Raw genomic sequence first — 25112 nt, 5'->3', positions numbered from 1 at the left:
CTTGAATCTGATCACCATCTAAAGCCAACTACTAATTTACAGGAAATATATGGGACATATCCAATATTATACCTCAAAGATACAATCATCAAATCCAAGCTAGGAAACTATAAGATAAACAACCTAGTTTTTCCCAATAAATCAATAGCAAGCAGAGAGAAAGAGAGCCAGGGAGAGGGAGAGGGAAAAGACCTATAGATCAAAAGCAATTTATGATTCATCAGTCATTTGCAGTGTAGGGACTCTATTGGGCCATTAATTCCTCATCTGAACAATCAAAGAAATCTGAACATCAGTTGTTGGAGATGTTAAGGAATTATTGTTGGGACTTCCCTGGTGGCGCAGTGGTTAAGGATCTGCCTTCCAATGCAGGGGACGTGGGTTCGATCCCTGGTCAGGAACTAGATCCCACAGGCATGCTACAACTAAGAGTTCTCATGTTGCAACTAAGGAGCCTGCTGGCTGCAACTAAGGAGCCCGCCTGCTGCATCTAAGACCTGGCACAACCAAAAATAAATTTAAAAAAAAAGAAAAGAAATTGTTGGGTTTTTTTAGGTGTAATAATGCTAGTGAGTTGTGGTGGGTTTTTTTTGGCCGTGTTGGGTCTTTGTTGCTGCGTGCGGGTTTTCGCTAGTTGTGGCGAGGGGGGGCTACTCTTCGTTGCGGTGCGTGGGGTGGGCTTCTCATCACGGTGGCTTCTCTTATTGTGGAGCACAGGCTCTAGGCGCACGGGCTTCAGTAGTTGCAGCACTCGGGCTCAGAAGTTGCGGCACGCGGGCCCTAGAATGCACAGGCTTCAGTAGTTATGGCATGTGGGCTCAGTAGTTGTGGCTCATGAGCTCTGGATCGCAGGCTCAGTAGTTGTGGCTCACGGGCTTGGTTGCTCCACGGCATGTGGGATCTTCCCGGACCAGGGATCGAGCCCATGTCACCTGCATTGGCAGGTAGATTCTTAACCACTGTGCCACCAGGGAAGTCCCGAGTTGTGTTTTAAAACTCTGTATTTTAGGGAATTCCCTGGCAGTCCAGTGGTTAGGACTTGGCTCTTTCACTGCCGAGGGCCAGGGTTCAACCCCTGGTCAGGGAACTAAGATCCCACAAGCCGTGTGGTGCAGCCAAAAAAAAAAACCCAAAATCATAAATATTTGAGAGCTACACACTGAAATATTTATGGATGAAATCATGTGATGGGTGAGATATGCTTCAAAAATAACTGGGAAATGGGGGATGGAGTAGGTGGGGTTACATATGAAACAAGATTGGCCATGAGTTGATGAAGGTAGTTTATGGATTCATTGAGATTTACTATTATATTATTCTGTCTACTTTTGTATATTTTGAAATTTCCATTGTAAAAATCTTTTTTTGAAAACTGACATGTTGGGGCTTCCCTGGTGGCACAGTGGTTGAGAATCTGCCTGCTAATGCAGGGGAACGGGTTCGAGCCCTGGTCTGGGAAGATCCCACATGCCACGGAGCAACTAAGCCTGTGCGCCACAGCTACTGAGCCTGCGCGTCTGGAGCCTGTGCTCCGCAACAGGAGAAGGCCACGACAGTGAGAGGCCCGCGCACTGCGATGAAGAGTGGCCCCCGCTCGCCGCAACTAGAGAAAGCCCTCGCATAGAAACGAAGACCCAACACAGCCCAAAATAAATAAATTTATAAAAAAACAAAAAAAAACACAAAAAAACTGACATGTTAAATAAATGCTTATATACTTTCAGAATAGAAGTTATGAAGAGGGAGATTATAAAATACTGCATCCTTAGTGAATTTCATGCAGAGGCAACATCTTCCTCTAATATTTTCCCACATACTCATAAAAGATGAAATGTAACCATAGAAAGTGAAAGTCCATTTCTTTAGTCAAGTAGTATTTTAAAAAGACTGAAAATTGTCATGTCATTTGCACATGGTAACATATTTCTGTTTCCATTTATGAAATGTGTGAGAGGTGAAATTTAGATCAGAGCTGGAGAGAGATTTCCTACTGAACCACATTGTTTTTGCTTTGCAAAAGGGCTATTAATATTTGTTCTGGAGTTTAAAAAAAATCCTGTACATGTTATTCCATTATGTAGTGAAAACTATAGCTAAAGTGGCAATCTGGAATGTTCCAGTGTGCATCTACCCCAGCCATTAGTGCAGACAGCAGCTCCCAATTGATTCTGGGTGGTTAGGCCTTCCATGAAGGGAAATTTGAACCTGAGAGCTTATACATCCTTAGCAGTGCTAATTGGGAGATCTGGAGGAAGGGGATTTCCACTCTTTGTTACTAAGCTCTCCAAGCACATTTCCTCTGCTTTTGCATTTTCCTCAGCTGTGCAGCAGCTGCAGGGAAGTAAAATGTGATTTCCTGCACTTAGGAGTGCTGGCTTTTCTTTTGGAGACTTATAATTGAAAGAGTGGAATGTGTATGGATTGAGCTACCTACACAGATGATTTCAACACTTTTTTTTTAACAAATTTATTTATTTATTATTTTTTTATTTTTGGCTGCGCTGGGTCTTTGTTGCTGTGCGCGGGCTTTCTCTGGTTGCGGTGAGCGGGGGCTACTCTTTGTTGCGGTGCATGGGCTTCTCATTGCGGTGGCTTCTCTTGCAGAGAATGGGCTCGCAGAGCACGGGCTCTGGGTGCACGGGCTCAGTAGTTGTGGCTTGCGGGCTCCAGAGTGCAGGCTCAGTAGTTGAGGCGCATGGGCTTAGTTGCTCCACGGCATGTGGGATCTTCCTGGGCCGGGGCTTGAACCCGTGTCCCCTGCATTGGCAGGTGGAGTCTTAACCACTGTGCCACCAGGGAAGCCCCTAAACACTAGTTTTTTAAAAATTGGCTCCCTGCATTTGTGCCAGTGGTAGATTTGCTCAGATGATTTGAATTAGCAGATAAACCCAGGCTTCTTCAAAGGCAGGCATCCCTCTTGATGGACCATTGCTGTAATTAGCAATGTGATTCTTTGCAAGCTGACTGAAAAATGAAGAATGGCTAAGTTACATTATGCTATATTAATAAAAATACTATATTTTCTTGGCAGATTCATGCCATATAAATGCTTATGATTTGGGTTGACCTGATTATTTAACCTGTAAAATTCTCCAAAATGAGAAAAGTGAGCAGAAGGTATTTTTCAGGGAAATGAGATAAGGCCTCATCAGGTATGTGCCCACATGCACTGTCACTGGGAAATGAAAAGAACTTAGTAAATGCTCAGGAGCTATTAAACATTAGGTGAAAGATGAAAGGCCTTATCATAAGTTAATACCTTTTCTGCAGTCGTTGTCTATTTCTCATGACCTAATAACTGTGATTCATTTTTTCAAAATATATTTGGGGGCTTGCACTACATTTAAAGATGGGCCAGACCTTTGGAGATAGAAAGTGTTGAAGTGACCTCTTCCCAGGTTGCTCACTATTGTGTGGATGGTACAAGGTTTCTGGGCCTGCAGAGAAACACCATATGATTATTAGAAAGCAAGAACTGATTATTATTAATTTTAAATGTTTATAATTTTATTTTATTTTTCCAGTTTCACTGAGGTATAATGGACATATAACAGTGTATTAGTTTAAGGTATAACAACATAAATGATGTGCTATCTGTAAGGAACTGATTATTGTTAAGTACCAAAATAACTAGACGAACCACTTCCAGAACTAGCAGAGCCGAATGATCAGATCCAAAGCACAGCATTCATTGTCCCTGACTATTAGCAGTGTTATCAGTGAAGCTAAACTAGTATTTAAGTCCAAATGTGTTTCTTGTTATTGTGTTCCAACTCAATATTGAGTTTTACTCCAGTAAAACTTTTTTTTTTTTTTTTTTTTTGTGGTACGCGGGCCTCTCACCGCTGTGGCCTCTCCCGTTGCGGAGCACAGGCTCCGGACGCGCAGGCTCAGCGGCCATGGCCCACGGGCCCAGCCGCTCCGCGGCATGTGGAATCCTCCCAGACCGGGGCACGAACCTGTATCCCCTGCATCGGCAGGCGGACTCTCAACCACTGCGCCACCAGGGAAGCCCTCCAGTAAAACTTTTAAAGTAGAATACCCCTATGAGTAAAGGAACGATAATGGATTTGTGGGGGAGAGGAAAGGACCATAACTCTTCCTTTCCTTGTTTTATGATTAATCCTTGGTTTTCAGGTTTTGTTCCATGGGATTCTGAACCCCCAGAAATGTTGGTAACATTTTGTGTAAATATACGTGCAGTGTTTCAGGTGGGTTATGGACTAGCAGGTAGATACCACACATATATCCAGGGTAAAATTAGATTAAATTCCTAGTTTATATAACTAAGAATGCTGAAATGTATCAGAAAGTGGCCAGATAAGAGAAGAAGCAGGTGCAATATATTTCAGCGTGGTTTCCCTAGGCCCCTGGAGCCCCCAGTGTGGCTGACTAGACAGTAACAGTGTCCACTCAAGGTAAGCTCTCTATCTTAATTCATGTTGCATCACAGACCTTTTTTTTTGCGGTACGCGGGCCTCTCACTGTTGTGGCCTCTCCCGTTGCGGAGCACAGGCTCCGGACGCGCAGGCTCAGTGGCCATGGCTCACGGGGCCCAGCTGCTCCGCGGCACGTGGGATCTTCCCGGACCAGGGCATGATCCCTTGTCCCCTGCATCGGCAGGTGGACTCTCAACCACTGCGCCACCTGGGAAGCCCCATCACAGACCTTTTATACTTAGGCTGACACCACTGTTCACAAAGATTATGCCACAATCTTTGTGCCTCTTTTATGAATATTGGGCTTTCCTGGACTCCACATCCTCTCCTCACCAGAGGAAACCCATTTTCCTGCAGTGAGGGTGTATAATTTTCTCCTGGAAGAGGACCCAGAGCCTTTATGAATGACTCTGATGAGATTTCTTCCTCAGCTTTAGTTGCTTCTTATCCAAGTGACTCCCAGATTATTTTCTGCTTGTGAGACATTTCTATATGAATATGCCATTATGAATTCAAATTCAATGTGTCAGAGATCAAATTCTTCATAAATGCTTCTTTTCTAGCCTCCGATCACACACTGTTGAGTTTCCTTTTGTGACTTCCCCTTTGCCACCCAGACTGAGGAGATTAAAACTGATTTTGACTCCTCTTGTATCCTTAACCTTGTGTCAAATCTGTTAATAACCCTACTGTGCGGCACTTCTCATATCTGCTTCTGCTGCTCCATTTCCACTACTTCTATCTTGTCTAGGCCTTGTAGCATCTAAACCTCAATGTCTGTGTTACCTCCTAACTGGTTTTCTTGTGTCTATACTCTTCCTTCCATCTTTTTTTTTTAAAATACTCTTGCTAAATCAATCTTTTTAAAACACTGGTTTAATCATATTATTCCCTTGCCCCAAAAACTTTTGCAGTTTTCCATTCCTACCCTGAAAGTAACTCCTTCTCCACAGTTTTGCTACAACCTACTTTTCAAGCCTCATCTCTTACTACTGTTCTTTACAAACGCAGGCTTCAGCTGGAGCTGGCTGCTCACTGGCTCTGGACTGCATTGCTGTTTTCTTCCTTTGCTTTTTCCCTTCATCTAAAATGTACAGGAGTACATTCCTGTCCCTCTTTGAGGAACAGGACACCCTACTTTGTACTCTCCACAGTGTTTGGCATCCAGTAGGTGTGCAATAAATATTATTTATATATTAAATCATCCAAGGTTTATATTCCTTATGTGATAGTTACTATTTATTTAATTATGCCTTTTAATCATTACAATAATTTTGAAGGAAGGAGTATTTTATATACGTTACAGAGAGGAAACTGAGGCTCAGAGAAGTTCATTAACTTGCCAAAGCCACACAGTTTAAGTCGTGAAGCCAGGATTCAAACCCCGATCTTTGGATTCAGTTACACATGCTGCTTACGCTATACCAGTAATTCTACTTCCCTTTTAGTCTGTGTATGTCTTTTGAGGGTGGAAGAGTGCTTAACACTTAATACTTACTTGCTTAATTAATGGAAGCACAAGAAAACGTGTGCAGACATGAATTAGCAGGAATAATGAAACACATGCAAACTGTGTCAGATTTCACAGGAAAATAGAATTTCCCTTAATCTCGTTTATTACTGGTGAGATGACTCATCTTCCAGTTGTACTTTGCTGTTAAGTTATTTGATATTTGTATAAGTTAGACATGGGAGGGAAAACCACTGATGAGATGTACAAGACACGTCATTTGAGCTAATGAGTGTTCCCGGGATATCCCCAAGTTTCTACCAGTCTTCTTGCCTCTTCCATTTACTATTTGACCCTTTCACCTTCTGAGTTTCTTTCGGAGTAAAATCACTTACCATTTTTTCCCTGCCCTCCATGTGGACAGCTTCCGTAGGCTACTTTCTTACTACTGCAATGCACAAAGATTTACTATATGCTTATTTAACATAAGTCAGACTTAGTATTGTTTAACTTAAGCACTAGCAATTCTAGGATTTAAATTTTTCCCTTCTCTATTCTTCCTCTTCTATTCTTGATTTATTTTTTCTTTAAAAGAGGACAAAAAGATAGCTCAAACCATTTTCTTTTTAAATTAACAATAAAATTGAGTACAGATGATAGTAAATTCTGCTTCATGGTTATGAGAAAATTTTAAACTTTGATGGCTTTTGCAGATACAACTGAAAAATTGTTGTTCCTGCTTTATAAACAAAATAAATAGCTCATTCAGCTCAAAGAAGTGATGAGTTAAGTAGGAGTCGGAAATAGAGGTTGTATGTTTTTTATGTAGTCATTAAGTTGGTCTTTTTTTCCCCTCTGCATCACAGTTTTCTCACAGAATTGTTTTGAGGATCCAATCCAAAGATACATGCATGTTGTAAAGTTTAGAGTAATCTGCAAGGATGCACTACAGGCAATCCCCAGCAGGGAACACTTGATCTATGAATCATCTATACATACATGTGTACTGCAGGAGCAGTGGATCTAGCTTTTCTGAAGGGGATGGGCTCAATGGTCTCTTTGGCCTTTGAATCAGAATACATGGGAACAAGTGACATGTAGACATGCTTTTCTTACACATATGGAGGCAGTTGGGTTATTACTACTTTAGGGATTCAAACATTCTGCCACCATATGAAGACAAACCCAGTTGTGAGTCAGGAACAGGAAACAGGCAAAGTTATTTTCCTGGTATCCTGTTTTAAAACCCAAAGAGTTAGAGATGGTGACAAACTGTTGGTAGAACGTGTACTGTTACCTGCTTACCAAAGCACATGGGGAGGCTTTTGTAGTATAGACTATTTATAGTCAGCTCATTTAATTTTATTGAGTCCTTGCAAAAGCCCTTTGAAGTAAGTAGCCCCACTTTACACCGAGGCCCAGAGAAGTGAAACGACTTGACCAAAGTCATATCAGCTACTGAATGGCCCAGCAGAGAATATGCAAACCCAAATTGGCTTATCACTGCTAGTCCAGGCTCCTTTAGCATCCTCACTGCTGCCTTGAGGGCTCCTGTATGTACCTGAGGAGGATAATAATAAAATTGTATCCAAAGTTATTGTTAAAGGAAACATTTTGAATTTGGTCACTTTTTCAGGGTGAACAATGAAACACATAAAGACTCTTCAAAAGAACCATGGGCAACCTTCCATAATTGCTTTTCTCTGGCAATCTTTTTGAGGAGTTTGAGTTAAGTTTTATCTATGTATAGTGCTCAGTTTTTCTACAAGACTTTTCTCTCCCTTATTTGAAAAATAAGTATTTAGTTTCTGATTTTGGGGGGAAAAGATTTCCAGTGAATTTTATCTGTGCCATACTTCTATTTTCTTTTGTTTTGGGATCATCCAGTGAAAGGACTTAAATATTTTGCGTGTGTGCTTCCAAGGACGGGGAGAACTTAGGTACTACGTTGGTGTTTTAGAGCCGGTTCCTGGTTGGTTGTGAAGCATAGGGGATTTCCAGGGTGTGTAAACATGGATGAACTCCTTGAGTTGAAAGCAGAATTAAACAAAAAAAAAAGTGGTTAACAGCATTTCTGGGTTTCCAGGATCCAAGCCATGTTATTGCCTTTCCTTGCCTGATTTGTTCCTTTCTAGTTTGGGAGCAAGATTCTATGATGAAAAATATATTGTCTTTTTGCCTTTCTTTTAGCTGTTCTCTGGTTCTGTCAGGATATGATATGAAAGGGAAGGGGAGTGGGATTAAAAAGAATATAGCTTTTTGTTCTTCCTCTTAGCTTAATTTCTAAACTGTCTTTTTATTTTTTAAATTTTTATTAGAGTATAGTTGATTTACAATGTTGTGTTAGTTTCAGGTGTACAGCAAAGTGCACCAGCTATACATATAATTTCTAAACTATCTTTACCTGAATAAGATCTATTTCCCCAAAGCCCAGGCAAGATTTAAGAAATAACTTTATCCTGTGAGTAAATATATTCTGCCTGGGGTATTTAGGAGGAAAATCTACTTGGAAATATACCTGGCTGCTAGAGAACATGTCTTTAACTCGTGATTCTAGATGGTTGAGAATTCTTTAGTGAAACTTTTTCAGTCTTTTATGTAATTGATACTGGGCTATCATTTTGTATTTCAAGACAAAAATATGTTATCTTCTTCCTCCTTCCCCCTGCTCCTCTCTCCTCTTCCTCCTCTCTTTTTTCTCTTTCAAGCGGTATAGTTTTCCATCCTGTCAAATGACCATAATTTAATTACTTGTTCAGTCTTCTGTTAATAGATATTTAGGTTGTTTCAGACTTTTACTACTACAAAAATGCAACAGTGAATCACCTTAGACATTTGTAATTTCTCACATATTCTAACCCAGCTGTAAGATTCCTGCAGATTGAATTGCTAGGGCAGTGGAGATGTATCAATTTTGATTGGCTTTCGTGGAAAATTTATCAGTATACACACATACTGATCAGCAAAGTATGAGAAGTCTTGTTTCTCCACACCCTTGTGTTCCAGTGTGTCATCAAACATTTTGATCTTTGCCTATCTGAAGAGAAAAAGGAACCTCGGTATAAGGTTAGTTTACCATTTTCTTAATGGGTAAGTCAGGCATCTTTCCATAGCTTTAAAAGCCACCTGTATTTCTTTTCTGCAAAGTGCTTGCTTCTGTCTTGCCCATTTTTCACTTGAGTTATTGAGGTTTTTTAATTGATTTGTAGCAGCTCTTTATTTGAAAAACTGATTTGAATTTCAACTTTTTGAGGCTTTTTTCCTTATGCACATTTTAAAATAGTCAAATATATCAAACTTTTCTTTTATGGCTCCTGGGTTTCATACTTAGAAAGGCCTTTTCCTTTACAAGATTATTTAAGAATGAATAAACACAAATACAAGCCTCCTTTTGCCCTCTACTACTTTTGTTGTTTTTCCTTTACATTTTTGATCCATTTGGAATTTTTTCTGGTATAAATGTGGTAGGGTTCCAACTTGATTTTTTTTCTTTCCTTCAGTTAATTACCCGGTTATGTCAACACCATTTATTTAACAACCCATCTTTTCTCCCACTTGTTTGGGATGCCACTTTCATCAGATATCAAATTCCCATATATATTTGGGTCAGCTTCTGGACTTTCTATTCTCATCCATTAATCTGTGCACATGACCACACTGTATTGACTATTGTAGTTTTGTCACATGTCTTAATATGTGGTAGAGCTAATCCTTAGAACTGGGGGTTTGGCTCTTTCTTTATAAACTGTCAAGGGTAAATATTATAGACCTATGATAGAATATATTAATAATGTTCCCTGGGGCAAAATCGTGTTTTATGTATATGACAGTCCCATTACCAGTGTCTTTTTTTTTTTTTTTTTTACCGGTACGCGGGCCTCTCACCGCTGTGGCCTCTCCCACTGCGCTCAGCACAGGCTCTGGACACGCAGGCTCCGGACGCACAGGCTCAGCGGCCACGGCTCACGGGCCCAGCTGCTCCGCGGCATGTGGGATCCTCCCGGACCGGGGCACGAACCCATGTCCCCTGCATCGGCAGGTGGACTCCCAACCACTGCACCACCAGGGAAGCCCTACCAGTGTCTTTTAAACATTTTTGACCACAACTCAAGTACAAAATACATTCTGTGTAACAACCCATTTTATAACTGACAAAAACATTTATATGCTCTTGCTACATGTGTTAGACTGCATTTTAATGTTAACTTATTTCATCATAACCTCAAAAATACTGGTTGCAACCTATTAAATTGATTTCATGACCCAGTAATTGGTTGTGACCTACAGTTGACAAAATCCCTCATTCGATTTCCATTTCAATGAAATCCCAATAGTCCTTATTAGTCTTTTTTGGAGTGGGGAGCAGGAGAAGGAGGGTTACCTCTCCCTAAGTAAACTAGGGAGACTACATCAAAGCAAGTAGGATTTCTCAACAAAAGAATTCATCAACGGCATTTGCATTTCTCTCCCATTTTGCAAGTACCTTGTAAGGAAGGGCAGTAGTCTTGATTGGCATGCCTTCTTAAAAACTTAGGCCACAGCTTATTAATGTGTACTGTTCAGGAAAAGGAAAAACTGTTATAAGGCAGGTGCCAGGAGGTTCAGGTCCATGTGAGGACTCTTCTGCCATCTTCAGACAGAGTTGTTTTGTTGTCTTCTGGCTTTTAGGGTTCCCAGCTTGGTTACTGTTGCTCTGTTCCACTATACCTCAGGTGAGAACATGGATTTCTAGTTTTCCAATCCAAGTCTACCACTTACTAGTTATGTGATGTACTTGACTTTTCTGTACTTTAGTCTCCTAATCTGTTAAGTGGGGAAAATGATAATATTGATACCATTGATAGGGGAATAAAGGAGTTAATATATGGAAAGCACTTAGAATTCTTGTTTTTCTGTATTTTTGTGATCTACATAGCACATGGAAAGCACTGTAAGTATCTTTGTGTTATTATTATTATTTGGCCTGGATGTTTATAGGATTTTTTTTCTTCAACTTCAAAATTTTAAATCTTGTGGGAAGAGGACTAGGTGAATTTTTTCATTAAGTTTCCCGGAACCTCATGAGTCCTTAAAGACATATTTTTGTCTTAGGAAATTTTTAAAAATTTAAAAAATTAGTTCTCATCTTTTTGTTCTGATTTATTCCTGAGAGCACCCTTATGAGGCTTAAGTTGGATTTCTGTTCTCTGTTCTTCATATCTATAATGTTCTTTCTCTTATCTTTTGTTCTTTTCCTCTTCATTCTAATAGAATTTTTCTAAGTTTGTGCTGCATTTCACAAAATCCATGTTCTTGTGTATTACTTCCAATCTCTAATGCTTTCAGTGAAGATTTTAATTCTGTTGCATTTTGTTTTCTCCTGCATTTCTATTTCATTTTTGCCAGATACCTTTGCATCTGTTGCTGTTCTTTCCCTAAAGCTCATTGCTCTTTCTTTACAGATGCAACTGAACTTGTCCTCTTACATTAAGAGGACAATAATACAATTTGTCCTCTGCCTATCCCCTGAGTTTTTGGTGTTTCCCAGGGCTCTGGGTTCCCACAGCTTCCTTCCTCTTTTCCTACTCAATCCACTCCCCCTGTTCATTTTCACCCCCTCCTCTGTATGCCTCTCTACCACCTGTATGCCAGTGACTCACAGATCTGTATAGCTCCAGTCCTCGCATTCTCACTGAACCCCAAACTTCCTGTTGGGCATCTTCCTGAGTAACATTCTTTCAGTGACAGGATAAGAGTGGTAAACTATTTTATTCTTTCTCTGAAAATGTTTACTGAATGGTAGGTTAACTATAGAGAATTTAGTATTTTCCCTCAACACTGTGAAGATAGTATTCCATTGTCTTCTGGCCTCTGTTTTAGTCACTGTTGAAAAGTTTGCTTTTGGTCCAATCTTTGTTCCAACTCCATCCACCTTGTTGCTCTTAAGATTTTTTTTTTTCACTTCTGTTGTTTCATTATGATGGGTATATATGAATGTATTTATTTTTCCTGCTTGGGATTCACTGAGCTTCCTGAATCCAAAGTTTCATGTCTTGAATCAATTCTGAATAATTCTCAGGCCTTATATCTTCAAATATTGCTTCTCCTGAAATTCCTATTAGACTTTTGTTGGGTCCTTTCACTCTCTCCTCCATGTCACTTACTCTCTCTTTCGTATATTTCATCTCTTTATCTCTCTGAATTGCATTCTGGGTAACGTCTTCAGATCTATCTTCTAGTTCACTATTTCTCACCTGTGACATGTCTGTTCTCTCTACCCATTTGTTGAGTGGTTTCCCCCTAATGTTTCAATAATTTACAGAGCATAAAATTGACCCATTTTAGGTATACAGTTCAGTGACTGACTAAATCTATCACTTGTCTGACCATCACCACAATTCAGTTTTAGAATAGCTCTATCACCCCAAAAAGTTTCATCATGTCCCTTTGAGGTCAGTCCCTACTCCTACTCCCAACTCCAGTCACCACTGACCTGCTCTCTGTCTCTGTAGTTTTGCCTTTATTAAAAATTTTGTATAAATGGAATCATATAATCTGTAATTTTTTTGGTTTATCTTTCACTTAACATAATCTTTGTTTTTGTAATATATTAGATTTAGTTTTAAACATAATGGGTTTTTTTTGTATGCCCACAAAATTTTATTTATTTACTTACTTATTTATTTATTTTTGGCTGTGTTGGGTCTTCGTTTCTGTGCGGGGGCTATCTCTAATTGTGGCAAGCGGGGGCCACTCTTCATCGTGGTGCACGGGCCTCTCACTATCGCGGCCTCTCTTGTTGTGGAGCAAGGGCTCCAGACGTGCAGGCTCAGTAGTTGTGGCTCACGGGCCTAGTTGCTCCACGGCATGTGGGATCTTCCCAGACCAGGGCTCGAACCCGTGTCCCCTGCACTGGCAGGCAGATTCTCAACCACTGCGCCACCAGGGAAGCCCTAAACATAATGTTTTTGAGTTCATGTTGTTACATGTATCAGTAGCTCCTTTTCATTGATGAGTAGTATTCCAGTGGATGAATATACCACAATTTATTTATTCACCAGCTCATGGACATTTGGGCTTATGTCCATTTAATTCCATTTATTTTGGAATTTTAATTTTAGAACTTCTCTTTGAAATTTTTCTCTTCATTTTTTCATGATCTCTGTATTTTCTTAAGTTCAGATTCTTCTTTTATGTTTTAGTTATTTTTATGTACTTATTTTATATTTTCTCTTAGATTTTTCTGTTATCTTTTATCCTGAGTTCTTTGGACTCTAATCCTTCTGTTGTGTCAGAGGACTCTCACACATGGTGGATTATTTACTCTGTGTTTTACAATTTTTAATTGGTGAGGTCAGTTTTAGAGGGGCTTGCTTTTTCTATGAGAATTCTTTTGTTGTCTGGATTGTTGATAGTGTCTCTCCAGAGAAGTTTTGTGCTTGCTTCTGCCAAATGTCCAAGAGATATTACTGGACCAGAACCAGTTTTTACGTAATTTTTCAGTGGAACGTGATGATTTGTGTCATATAGTTTATCTAAATTTGTGCTTCACACTTACTTAAAATACAAGCCTGGAGTTTCTATTTCTTTCTTTTCTTTTCTTCTTATTATTATATTTTTGGCTGCACCACACAGCATGTGAAATCTTAGTTCCCCAACGGAGGACCGAACCCATGCCCCCTGCAGTGGAAGTATGGAGTCCTAACCACTGGACCACCAAGGAATTCCTAGAGTTTCTATTAAGAGATTTTTTTTTCCTACTTAGACCCCTAGTAGAGATAGAGAAGCTGGTGTATTATGTTTGGACATCAATGTGCTCATTTGTAAAGGTTCTTCTTTTACTGTGGAGTTCACTTCCAGTTTCCCCTCTCATTTGGGCCCAAGGTTTGATAGGTCTCCAGTTCCCCTCGGGGTATCAAAAGCCAAGCCCCTGTTTGCTGATACCCAGTCCATTTCTATTTTTTGCTTCCTTCCTGGACAACATTAACATCACCTCTTATCCTTACCATTCTGATTTTCAGATCTCGCTTCATCTCTGGCAATTAGAGATTTATTTCACTTCCTTTCTTAAACGTTCACCATGTATTAAGTATTTTTGTCATATTTTATCCGACCTTTTTAGATATTCCCAGGAAGAAGGGTTTTTTGTTTGTTTTTTCATCTTACTGGAATCAGAAAATTCACGTAAAATTATAAGTATTTTTAAATAGGATTCTTCGTGATAGTAATTATAATTACTGAATGAAAAAAACCATCTAAAATATAACTTGCTATTAAATGAGTATAAACTTTCTAAAATTACTAGTTATGAGGTTGCAGTGACATTTTCCAGACCTGTGACTTCATTTTTCCCAGGCTAAGTTAAGGCAGTCATGCTAGTGTTCTTTCTATTGAGGATTTATTTGGATCCCATGGTTTAAAGAAGGCACATGAAGAAATTTGGCCATTTGATGCAAAGATGCATTTTTTTACTGTTGTTCCCATGTTTAGAACAGTGCTTCTAACCAAAATAACTGGTATTCCCCTGTTTTTCCATATCCACTGTGACTAAAGCCAGTTGTTTTGATATTCCGTTTCTTCTAATCTTTGGAAAATATTATCTGATGTTTCAGTACATTGGATATAATTGACATGTTAAGATCACTGCTTCTTTTATGAAATACAGTTTTGAGTATATGTTATTGTAGTCCTCCTGGTTGCCCTTAGTTGCTATTCTAGAGTAGGAAATTAAACAAAATAAATGAGAGAGATATGTTTTTAATTTCCTTGTGAAATTTGTATCAAAGTCTCAGAATAGAAGTAAACTGTCATAAACATATAGATCATCATCCCCAAAATTTGAAAAAATTTAAGCTCTTCTAAGTGGAAAGCTAAAAAAGAAGTTATTGTCTCTTTGCATATCATTTGTTGAGAAAAATCCGTTGCTTAAACTGTTTTCTCATCCATAGTGTAGAAGAAATAATAAATAGAAGAGTCAAGTTATACTGCCATGTATGTCGTGAGAGTTATTTATAATTATGAAGGCAGCTTTTTGATGGCAGGAGCTGGAGTCACCTCCATTCTAGATCTCAAGTATCAAGTGTAGTGTATAAGGGCCATTCTTTTATATCTCTTTCTTGCTATTCATCTTTGGATCTTTCTGCTACTCATTTGTGATTAGGTAACAACCACAAATCAACAAATATCAGTTCTACTTCATTGTTTCTAATAAAAGGTTGGATAAGACAGGGGTCTGCAACCCCTGGGCCACGGACCCCTGTTAGGAACTAGGCCGCACAGCAGGAGGTGAGCGGCGGGCAACCATGTGAAGCTTCATCTGCTGCTCCCCATCGCTCCCATTACTGCCTGAACCATCCCTCCATTCCCCCACCCCCGATCCGTGGGAAAGTTATCCTCCATGAAACCAGTCCCTGGTGCCAGAAAGGCTGGGGACTGCTGGCCGATAAGATAAAGAATTTAAACTTTTGATTAGCTGTTTTAGAATTGTTTTTACATTTATTTACTCTTTTCCATGTTGTAGCAATAAGCAAGAGTTTTTTTTTTAATTTAAGCTCAAACTATAATTACATAAAGACTTTATACTTATTCTTTGAGTTTCCAAATTGCCTAGTTGTTAATCCTCAAACAGGCCAAGCTCTTTAGTGTTTCTTTTTTTTTTTAAATAAATTTATTTATTTATTTTTGGCTGTGTTGGGTCTTCGTTGCTGCGCGCGGGCTTTCTCTAGTTGCGGCAGTGCACGGGCTTCTCATTGCGGTGGCTTCTCTTGTTACGGAGCACAGGCTCTAAGAGCATGGGCCTCAGTAGTTGTGGCATGCGGGCTCAGTAGTTGTGGCTCGTGGGTTCTAGAGCACAAGCTCAGTAGTTGTGGCACACAGGCTTAATTGCTCTGCGGCATGTGGGATCTTCCCGGCTCAGGGCTTGAACCTGTGTCCCCTGCATTGGCAGGCAGATTCTTAACCACTGTGCCACCAGGGAAGCCCTCTTTGGTGTTTCTTAAGGGCCTTCATGGTTCTTTCCTCTGCCTAGAGGGTACTTCCCCCAGAGGGAGCATGGTTTACTCCCTCACTTCATTCAGGTCTTTGTTCAAAAGTCACCTCATTAGAAAGGCCTTCACCAAATCTAAAATAGAGAGGGACTAGGGAAGGTGATGCTAATAACCTGCCTGGCTTAATTTTTCTTCAAGGCACTTTTCTCTAAATGAAATTAAGTATTTGTTACCTTGGTATTGCTTGTTTTCTTGGCTAATATAAATTCCTTGAGGGCAGGAAGTGTTTTCACTTTTCTGTTCCTAGGAATAAGAACATTATTTTTCACATACATTTGGTACTTAATGAAAATCTGTTGACCCACTGATCAAGTGAATGTATTATGAATTTGTGGCCTAAGGGTGAGATCTAGCCCATATTAGTTTTTTTGTTTGAGCATCTTTGTGTTTTACTCTTTTAAAAAGTTATTTCACGTTTCAAAATGCCAGATTTTAAAATTTTCTTTCGAAAATCAAATCTGCTAACCCTGGGTCTTTATTTTTGCTAACCCTAGGTCTTTATATTTGTGTGGCAACAATTATCTGTACCGAGCACTGGGCTGTTCCCTTTATAAGGGACCTCCATTCTCCAGTTTGGCCATAGCCATCACCTCCTTCTGTCGAATCTTGGACAATGAGATATGAGTATTTGCTAATTATCATTTTGCTTGCTCTTATGTTTTCTTAGACTTGGCCTGTTTTACCTGTTTATATCACCTGCCTGGTCCCTGTAGTCATCTGAGTTTACAACTTCTTTTGTACAGTTTTTATAATTCCTATGCAGTTAAACTTCTCAGATTTAAACTTAAAAGTATAAAATGAGTTAAGACGATTGAAGTTGTGACAATTATTGAAGGAGATATGTGTTGAATTTATAAAACCTGTATGTTACAAAAATGAAGCACTCCCTTTAGACCAGTGAGCACATGAAAAGATGCTCAACATCATTAGTCATTAGGGAATGTACATCAAAACTGCAGGGAGATACCTCTTCACACCCACAAGCATGACTATAATAAAAAAGACATACAATAACCAGTTTTGGTTGAGGATGTGGAGAAATTGGAACCTTCATACATTGCAGTTGGGAATGTAAAATGGTGCAGCTACTTTGGAAAACAGTCTGGCAGTTCCTCAATGAGTTAAACAGAATTACCACATTTGGTAACTTGACAGTTTCATTCCTAGATATATATACCCAAGAGAAATGAAAACATACATCCATGCAGAACTTGTACACAAATGTTCATAGCAGCATTTTTCATAATAGCCCCAAGGTGGAAATAACCCAAATGTTCATCCATTAATGAATAAGTAAATAAAATATGGCATATCCATACAGTGAAATATTACTTGGCAATAAAAAAGAATGAAGTACTGATACATGCTGAACATGATTAAACCTTGAAAATATTATGCTGAGGGAACTCCCCTGGTGGCGCAGTGGATAAGACTCCAGGCTCCCAATGCAGGGAACCCGGGTTCTATCTCTGGTCAGGGAACTAGATCCCACACACATGCCACAATTAAGAGTTCTCATGCCACAACTAAGAGTTCTCATGCCACAACTAAGGAGCCTGCGTGCTGCAACTAAGACCCAGCGCAACCAAATAAATACATAAATAAATATTTTTTTAAAAAGAAAGAAAATATGCTGAATGAACGAAGTCAGTCATAGAATACCACATATTTGTACGATTCAGTTTATCTGAAATGTCCAGAAGAGGTAAATCTATAGAAACAAAGTAGATTAATTAGTGGTTGCTGTGTGGTAGGTGGGGGAATGAGGATTGACTGCTAATGAGAATGGAGTTGTTTCTTTTTTTCTGTCCATGCTGCATGGCTTGCAGGATCTTAGCTCCCCAACCAGGGGTTAAACCTGGGCCCTCGGCAGTGAAAGTGCAGAGAGTACTAACCACTGGACCTCCAGGGAATTCCAGGAGTTTTCCTAGGAGGGACAGAATATTTGAAAATTAGATGGTGGTGATGTGGCACAGTCTGTGAATTGTACATTTCAAACTAGTGAAGTGTGTGGTATATGAATTATGTCTCCATAAAATTATTTTTTTAATTAAAACTTCTTTCATTAATAGCCAAGGAACAAATGATCAAAAGGTTGGTGGATTTTCATACCCCAGATCATAAGCCAGTCTGTAATCAAGTACAACTCTGGCAGCAGCCCTAGAGAGAAATAATTGTTCTTTGCTTAAATTTATCATCCATTAAAACAGCTAAGCCTGCACATTTGTATTGCCCGATGCCGTAGTTAGTGTGCCGTCTCAGTAGGTCAACTCTTTCTTTTTCTCGCCTTCTCAGCGTGGTCTTTTCAAGGGCTTTTGTGTACAGTGACATAAATTTGTTTAGTTCAGAAAGTGAGCATCTTGGGGACCCACTGGAAGTATTACAAAGTAGTAAAAGTATTACTCCCTGACTAGTAACATATTTACTAAGCAGAGCTTTAGTAATGGGGAAAAAACAACAACAACCCAACCTCTTGGATTTTTCTGTTTGTCTATTAGAAGACATGGATTGGGAGGAGAATCTTCGGATGAGATTATATTTTACACATCCTGTGATTGCACAGAGGTTCCTGAGACTCACCTTTGAAACAAAACTTCTCCAGTATGCCCTCTTCCATTCTGTGGTTTTAAGGGATTTCCAAGAGTGGTTAACATAGAATATCAGAACTGGAAGGGGATTTTATAAGTTATCTGTTTAGTTTAACTCTTCATTTTTACAGATGTCCATTTTTCCAGTAATACTGAACTACCTTAGTTTGTCATTACTCCTGAAGTGAATATAATGAGTACCAAGAGCAGCACCAAGATGATAAATTAGAAGTATAATGGGAAATTCTTTTAATGTTAATTATTAGTGAAACCTCAGTTTTAGAAATTTAATGCACTTGTTTTCCTTGGTTCGTTCAAACTGAAACAAGAAATGGTCATGTTATATGTGAACTATTTAAATTTCCTTGATAGTTTTATTTCCATTTATAGAAAATAGTATTCCCATTCCAACTAATATTTAGTTAGTTTTGATATGAATTGGAACTTTCTAAACATTGTATAGGAAATATATTTGAGCAGAGAAATTTTAAAACAAAGTGTTTTGGGCTTCCCTGGTGGCGCAGTGGTTGAGAGTCCGCCTGCCGATGCAGGGGACACGGGTTCGTGCCCCGATCCCGGAAGATCCCACATGCCGCGGAGCGGCTGGGCCCGCGAGCCATGGCCGCGGAGCCTGTGTGTCTGGAGCCTGTGCTCCGCAACGGGAGAGGCCACAGCAGTGAGAGGCCTGTGTACAGCAAAAAAAAAACAAAAAAAAAAAAAAAAAGTGTTTTGTTGAGTAGAAGGGAAAGAGTATGGTCCCACACAACTGTAGTCGGCAGGGATAGAAAAGCTAAAGAAGTCAAGTGACATATGAAAGTATGCATATGGACCAGTGGTTATCTTAAAGGTGAAATGTTTATTACTACTAGGCTTTTCTTCCTTTTTTTTTTTTTTTTTTTTCTTTTTTTGCGGTATGCGGGCCTCTCACTGTCGTGGCCTTTCCCGTTGCGGAGCACAGGCTCCGGACGCGCAGGCCCAGCGGCCATGGCTCACGGGCCCAGCCGCTCCGCGGCACATGGGATCCTCCCAGATCGGGGCACGAACCCGCATCCCCTGCATCGGCAGGCGGACTCTCAACCACTGCGCCACCAGGGAGGCCCTTCCTTTTGTTTTTTAATCAGCTTTAGTAAGGTATAATTTACGTATAATAGGATTTGCCAGGATACAATTCAGGGAGTTTTGACAAATACATGCAGTTGTGTCATAACCTCTATAATCAAGATATGGGACCAAGTGTATCATCCCCCAAAAGTGCCCTTGTATTCATTGCAGTCAGTTCCCTCTCCCTCCTTCCTGGAACCATTAATCTGCTTTCCGTTTCTGGTATAGTCTTGCCTTAAATTTCATATAAATGCAATCATACAGTGTGTATTAGCCTTTTATGTCTGCCGTTTTGTTTATTTAGCATAATACTTTTGAAATCCATTCATGTGTTTGTGTGTTTTAGTAGTTTCTTTTTATTGATGAAGAGTATAACATCGTCTGGATATACCACATTTTTTCCCATTCATTCACCAGTTGATGGACACTTGAATTGTTTCCAGTTTGGGACAATTACAAATAAAGCCATTATTAACATTCACATATAAGTCTCTGTGTGGATGCATGTTTTCATTTCTCTTCTTTCAATACCTAAAGGTGGAATCCTTGATATATCTTATGTATATATCTTATCTTATATCTTATCTTATATCTTATATATCTTATCTTATATCTTATCTTATATCTTATCTTATATATCTTATATACCTTATAAGGTATGCTTAACCTTATAAGAAACTGCCCAATTGTTTTCCATAGTGCGGTTGCATTTTGCATCCCATTAGCAATATTTAAAAGTTCCAGTTGCTCCACATACTTATTATGATCAGCCTTTTAAATTTTAGTCATTCTGGTGTGTGGATAATGATTTCTCAGTGGTTTTAAATTTGCATTTCCCTGATGACTAATAATGTTGAGTGTCTGATCATGTGCTTATTGGCCTAAAGGGGGTTCTTCCTCTTTGTAATTTTGCTACAATGATATTATCTAATCCGCAGTTGATACTCAGTCACAATTGTCACTTGTCACAATAATGTCCTTTGTAAGTTTCTCCTTCCCCCAGATCCAATCCAGGATTACACATTGGGTTTTGTTGTCCTGTTTCTTTGGTCTCTTTTCATCTGCAACAAAAATCCCAGTTTTCTTTGTCTTTCTTGGACCTTGATTTTTTTTTAAACTATAGACCTAGTGTTTTGTAGAATGTCTCCATTTGGGTTCACCTGATATTTCCTTATGATTAGATTCAGGCTATGTGTTTTTGGCAAGAATATCACAAAAATGCTGTTGTATCCTTGTCAGAGGCATCGTATCAGGAGGCGCACTGTGTGAATATTGGTGATGACTGTGTTACCCAAGAAATTTTTGTCTATCCTGATGTTATACAGAATTCTCTTTTCTTCTAGGTTTGGCTCTTAGGTTTAGATTTCATAGTTTTGGCTTTTGGGTTTAGACATATCTATAACAAGATAATTTTTGAGTGTGATGTGAGGTAGAGATGGGGGTTCATTTTTTTCTCCAACTTTTTCCCTTATTAGTTTTCTTACTTTTCTGTTTCTCTGATTCGACTCTTTATTATTAATATTATTACTTTCTTGAAATTTATTTGCTCTTCTTTTTCTAGCTTAAAGTGAAAACTTGGATCAGTGATTTTAGACTTTTCTTCTTTTCATGTAATCATTTAAAGCTAAGTATTGCTCTAATGCAGGCATGAATTTTGATATTTAATATTTTACTGTCACTTAATTCAAAATATTTTCTAATTTCCTGTGTAAATTTCTTTTAACCCATGGGTTATTTAGAAGTATTATTCAGGAATACTTGGAACTTTTCTAAATATCGTACTGCTGTTGGCTTTCTGTAGTCGTTGCACCAATTTACATTCCCACCAACAGTGTACAAGGGTCCACTTTTGTGTGTGTGTGTGTGTGTGTGTGTATGTTAGAGTAATCAGCAAACATACTCTTTCAGATTTTAATATTTCTAAATGTATTGAGACTCATTTTATGGCCTAGAGCTGTGGTTTGTCTTGGTGTTCCATGTGTACTTAAAAGGAAGAAATATTCTGCCATTGTTGGATATATTGTCCTTTAGATATCAATCAAGTCAAAGCGGTTAATAGTAGTTTAGGTCTTCTCTTTCCTTGCTGATTTTTATCTACGTGTTCTATCAGTTATGGAGAGAAAAGTTGAAACTGCCATCTATGATTATAGACATTTATGTTCCTCCTTTCACTTCTGTCAAGTTTTGCTTCATGTATTTCGAAGCTCTGTTCTTATTTATGAATATGATTTTCCCATATATTGATTTTGTTATCATTACAAAGTGTACCTTTTTATTTTTTGTAATACTTGTTTTCTTAAAATCTATTTTGTCTAAAATTAGTGTTGCCACTCCGACTTTCTTAAGCATACTGATGCATGATATGTATTTTCTTCCTACTTTTCACTTTCAGCTTATCCATCTTTATATTTAAAGTACATCTCTTATAAACGGCATTTTTGATAGGGTTGAATTTACATATTTTAAACAAATGGGACTACATCAAACTAAAAAGCTTTTGCACAGCAAAGGAAACTGATGACTTAATGAAAATGCTGCCTACTGAATGGGAGAAGATATTTGCAAACGATATATCAGATAAGGGGTTAATATCCAAAATATACAAGAACTCATACACGTTAACATTAAAAAAACAAACAACCCAATTAAAAAGTGGGCAGAGGACCTGAATAGACGTTTTGCCAAAGAAGACATACAGATGGCCAACAGGCACATGAAAAGATACTCAACATCACTATCACCAGGGAACTGAAAACAAAAACCACAATGAGATATCACCTCGCACCTGCTGGAATGGTTATTATCGAAAAGATAACAAATAACAAGAGCTAGTGAGTATGTGGAGAAAAGTGAACCCTTCTACACTGTTTGTGGGAATGTGAATTGGTGCAGCCACTATAGAAAACAGTATGGAAGTTCCTCAAAAACTAAAACTAGAACTACAATATGATCCAGCATTTCAACTCCTGGGTATTTATCCAAAGAAAATGAAAACACTAATTTGAAATGGTATATGCACACCAATGTTCACTGCAGCATTATTTACAATTGCCAAGACATGGAAGCAACCTAAGTGCCCATCAACAGATGAATAGATAAAGAAGATGTGGCATGCATGCATATATATATATGTATATATCACAACAGAATATTAGTCATAAAAAAGAATGAAATTTTTTCATTTGCAACAACATGGATGTACCTAAAGGGTATTATGCTAAGTGACATGAGTCAGACAGAAAGACAAATACTCTATGATTTCACTTTTATATGGAATCTAACAAACAAAACAAATGAACAAACATAACAAAATAGAAACAGAGTCATAGATACAGAGAACAAACAGGTGGTTGCTAGAGGGGATGAGTGTGGGGGCTGAGAGGAATAGGTTGAGGGAGATTAAGAAGTACAGACGTCCCGGTTACCAAATAAATGAGTCACGGGTATTAAAAGTACAGTGTGGGGAATGTAGTCAGTAATATTGTAACATGTTTCTATGGTGACAGATAGTAACTAGACTTACCGTGGTGATAATTTTGAAACATATAGAAATATCAAATTGCTATGTTGTGCATGAGGAACTAACATACAGTTGTAGTTCAACTGTACTTCAAAAACAAACAAGCAAACAAATTCACAGAAAAAGAGATCAGATTTGTGGTTATCAGAGGCAGGGAGTGGGGGAAGAGCAAATTGGATGAAGTTAGTCCAAAGGCACAAACTTCCAGTTATTTAGATAAATTAGTACTAGAGATATGATGTATAACCTGATAAATATAATTAACCCTGCTGTGTGTCAAATATAAGAGTTGTTAAGAGAGTAAACCCTGGGCTTCCCTGGTGGCGCAGTGGTTGAGAGTCCACCTGCCGATGCAGGGGACGCGGGTTCGTGCCCCTGTCCGGGAAGATCCCCCATGCCGCGGAGCGGCTGGGCTCGTGAGCCATGGCCGCTGGGCCTGCGTATCCGGAGCCTGTGCTCCACAACGGGAGAGGCCACAACAGTGAGAGGCCCGTGTACCGCAAAAAAAAAAAAAAGAGAGAGTAAACCCTAAGAGTTCTTGTCACAAGAGAAAATTATTTTTTTTCTTTTTAAAAAAATTTTGTGTATATTAAGGTGATGAATGTTCATTAAAGTTATTGTGGTAATCATTTCATAATGTATGTAAGTCAAATCATTATGCTGTACACCTTAAACTTATACAGGACTGTATGTCAATTATATTGCAATAAAATTGGAAGAAAAACAAAGTATGGGGCTTCCCTGGTGGCGCAGTGGTTGAGAGTCCGCCTGCCGATGCAGGGGACACAGGTTCCTGCCCCGGTCTGGGAAGATGCCACATGCCGCGGAGCGGCTAGGCCCGTGAGCCATAGCCGCTGGGCCTGTGCGTCCGGAGCCTGAGCTCCGCAACGGGAGAGGCCACAACAGGAGAGGCCCGCATACTGAAAACAAACAAACAAACAAACAAAGTATGTCTCTTATAAACAGCATTTTTGATAGGGTTGAATTTAAATATTTTATTTTGCTATTGTTTTATATTTATCCAAAAAAAATTTTTTTGGTTCCTCTGTTCCTACTTTCATGTTCTTTGGGGTTAATCAAATTTTTAAAAATATTTCATTGAATTCTTCTGTTGGCTTTTTATCTATGCCTTTTCTGTATTATTTTTAAATATATGAGTTGGGATTATAATATGAATCTTTAACCTAGTCCACTTAGAGTTTAGGTTATACCATTTCACGTAAAATGTAGGAACCTTGTAGCAGTAGAATTCCATTTACCAAACACTTCCTGGTTTTTGTGCTATTGTTGTCATATATATCACTCCTGCATGTTTGATTTATCTTTGATTTATCCTGCTTTGTATTTTCTTTGTATTTATCCTGCTTCGAGTTTGCTCTGCTTCTTAGATAAGTTATATTTTTCATCAAATTTTGGCCACTATTCAGATTCCCTTTTCTATTTTCTCCTTTCCTCTCCATCCTCTCCTTTTAGACTCCAACGACACATATGTTGGTCTGTTTGGTATTGTTCCACAGGTTACTAAGGCTTTATTTATCTTTTCCTTTCGATCTTTTTTCCTTCAGTTGCATAATTTCTGTTGCTCCGTCATTTGTGTTCACTGACTCTTACTTTTCCCATCCCTAATCTGCTGTAATGTCCACCCTGTGAATATTTTATTCCACATGTGTGCTTTTTGGCTCTAGAATGTTCATTTTTATAGTTTCCATTTTCTGTTTTTTCCTTTCTTTCCATTCATTATAACTATATTTTCCTTTAAATTCTTAAATCTATTTATAGTAGCTACTTTAAATTTCTTGCCTGCTAACTCCAGCATCTGGACCTGGATTGATTTCTGTTGACTTTCTTTTCTCTTGACTATGGGTCACATTTCGTATTTCCTCTCATGTTTATTATTTTTTACATTGTATGTTGGACATTGTGAGGGGCATCTTGCAAAGGCTCTGGATTCCATTATCTTCCTCTGGAGGTTATTGATTTTCTGCTTTA

General features: G+C 38.8%; 1 protein-coding gene across 5 annotated transcripts in view; it reads left to right on the top strand.

The window, feature by feature from the left end:
- Positions 1 to 25112, top strand: part of PRORP (protein only RNase P catalytic subunit) — a 125880-nt gene that overhangs the window by 24752 nt on the left and 76016 nt on the right. The gene's annotated exons all lie outside the window — the stretch shown is intronic.

The sequence above is a fragment of the Mesoplodon densirostris genome, chromosome 4, assembly GCF_025265405.1.
Source record: "Mesoplodon densirostris isolate mMesDen1 chromosome 4, mMesDen1 primary haplotype, whole genome shotgun sequence".
In the NCBI taxonomy this organism is placed as follows: Eukaryota; Metazoa; Chordata; class Mammalia; order Artiodactyla; family Ziphiidae; genus Mesoplodon; species Mesoplodon densirostris.
Note: the sequence above shows the minus strand (reverse complement) of the source record. Positions and strands in the feature narration are given on the sequence as shown.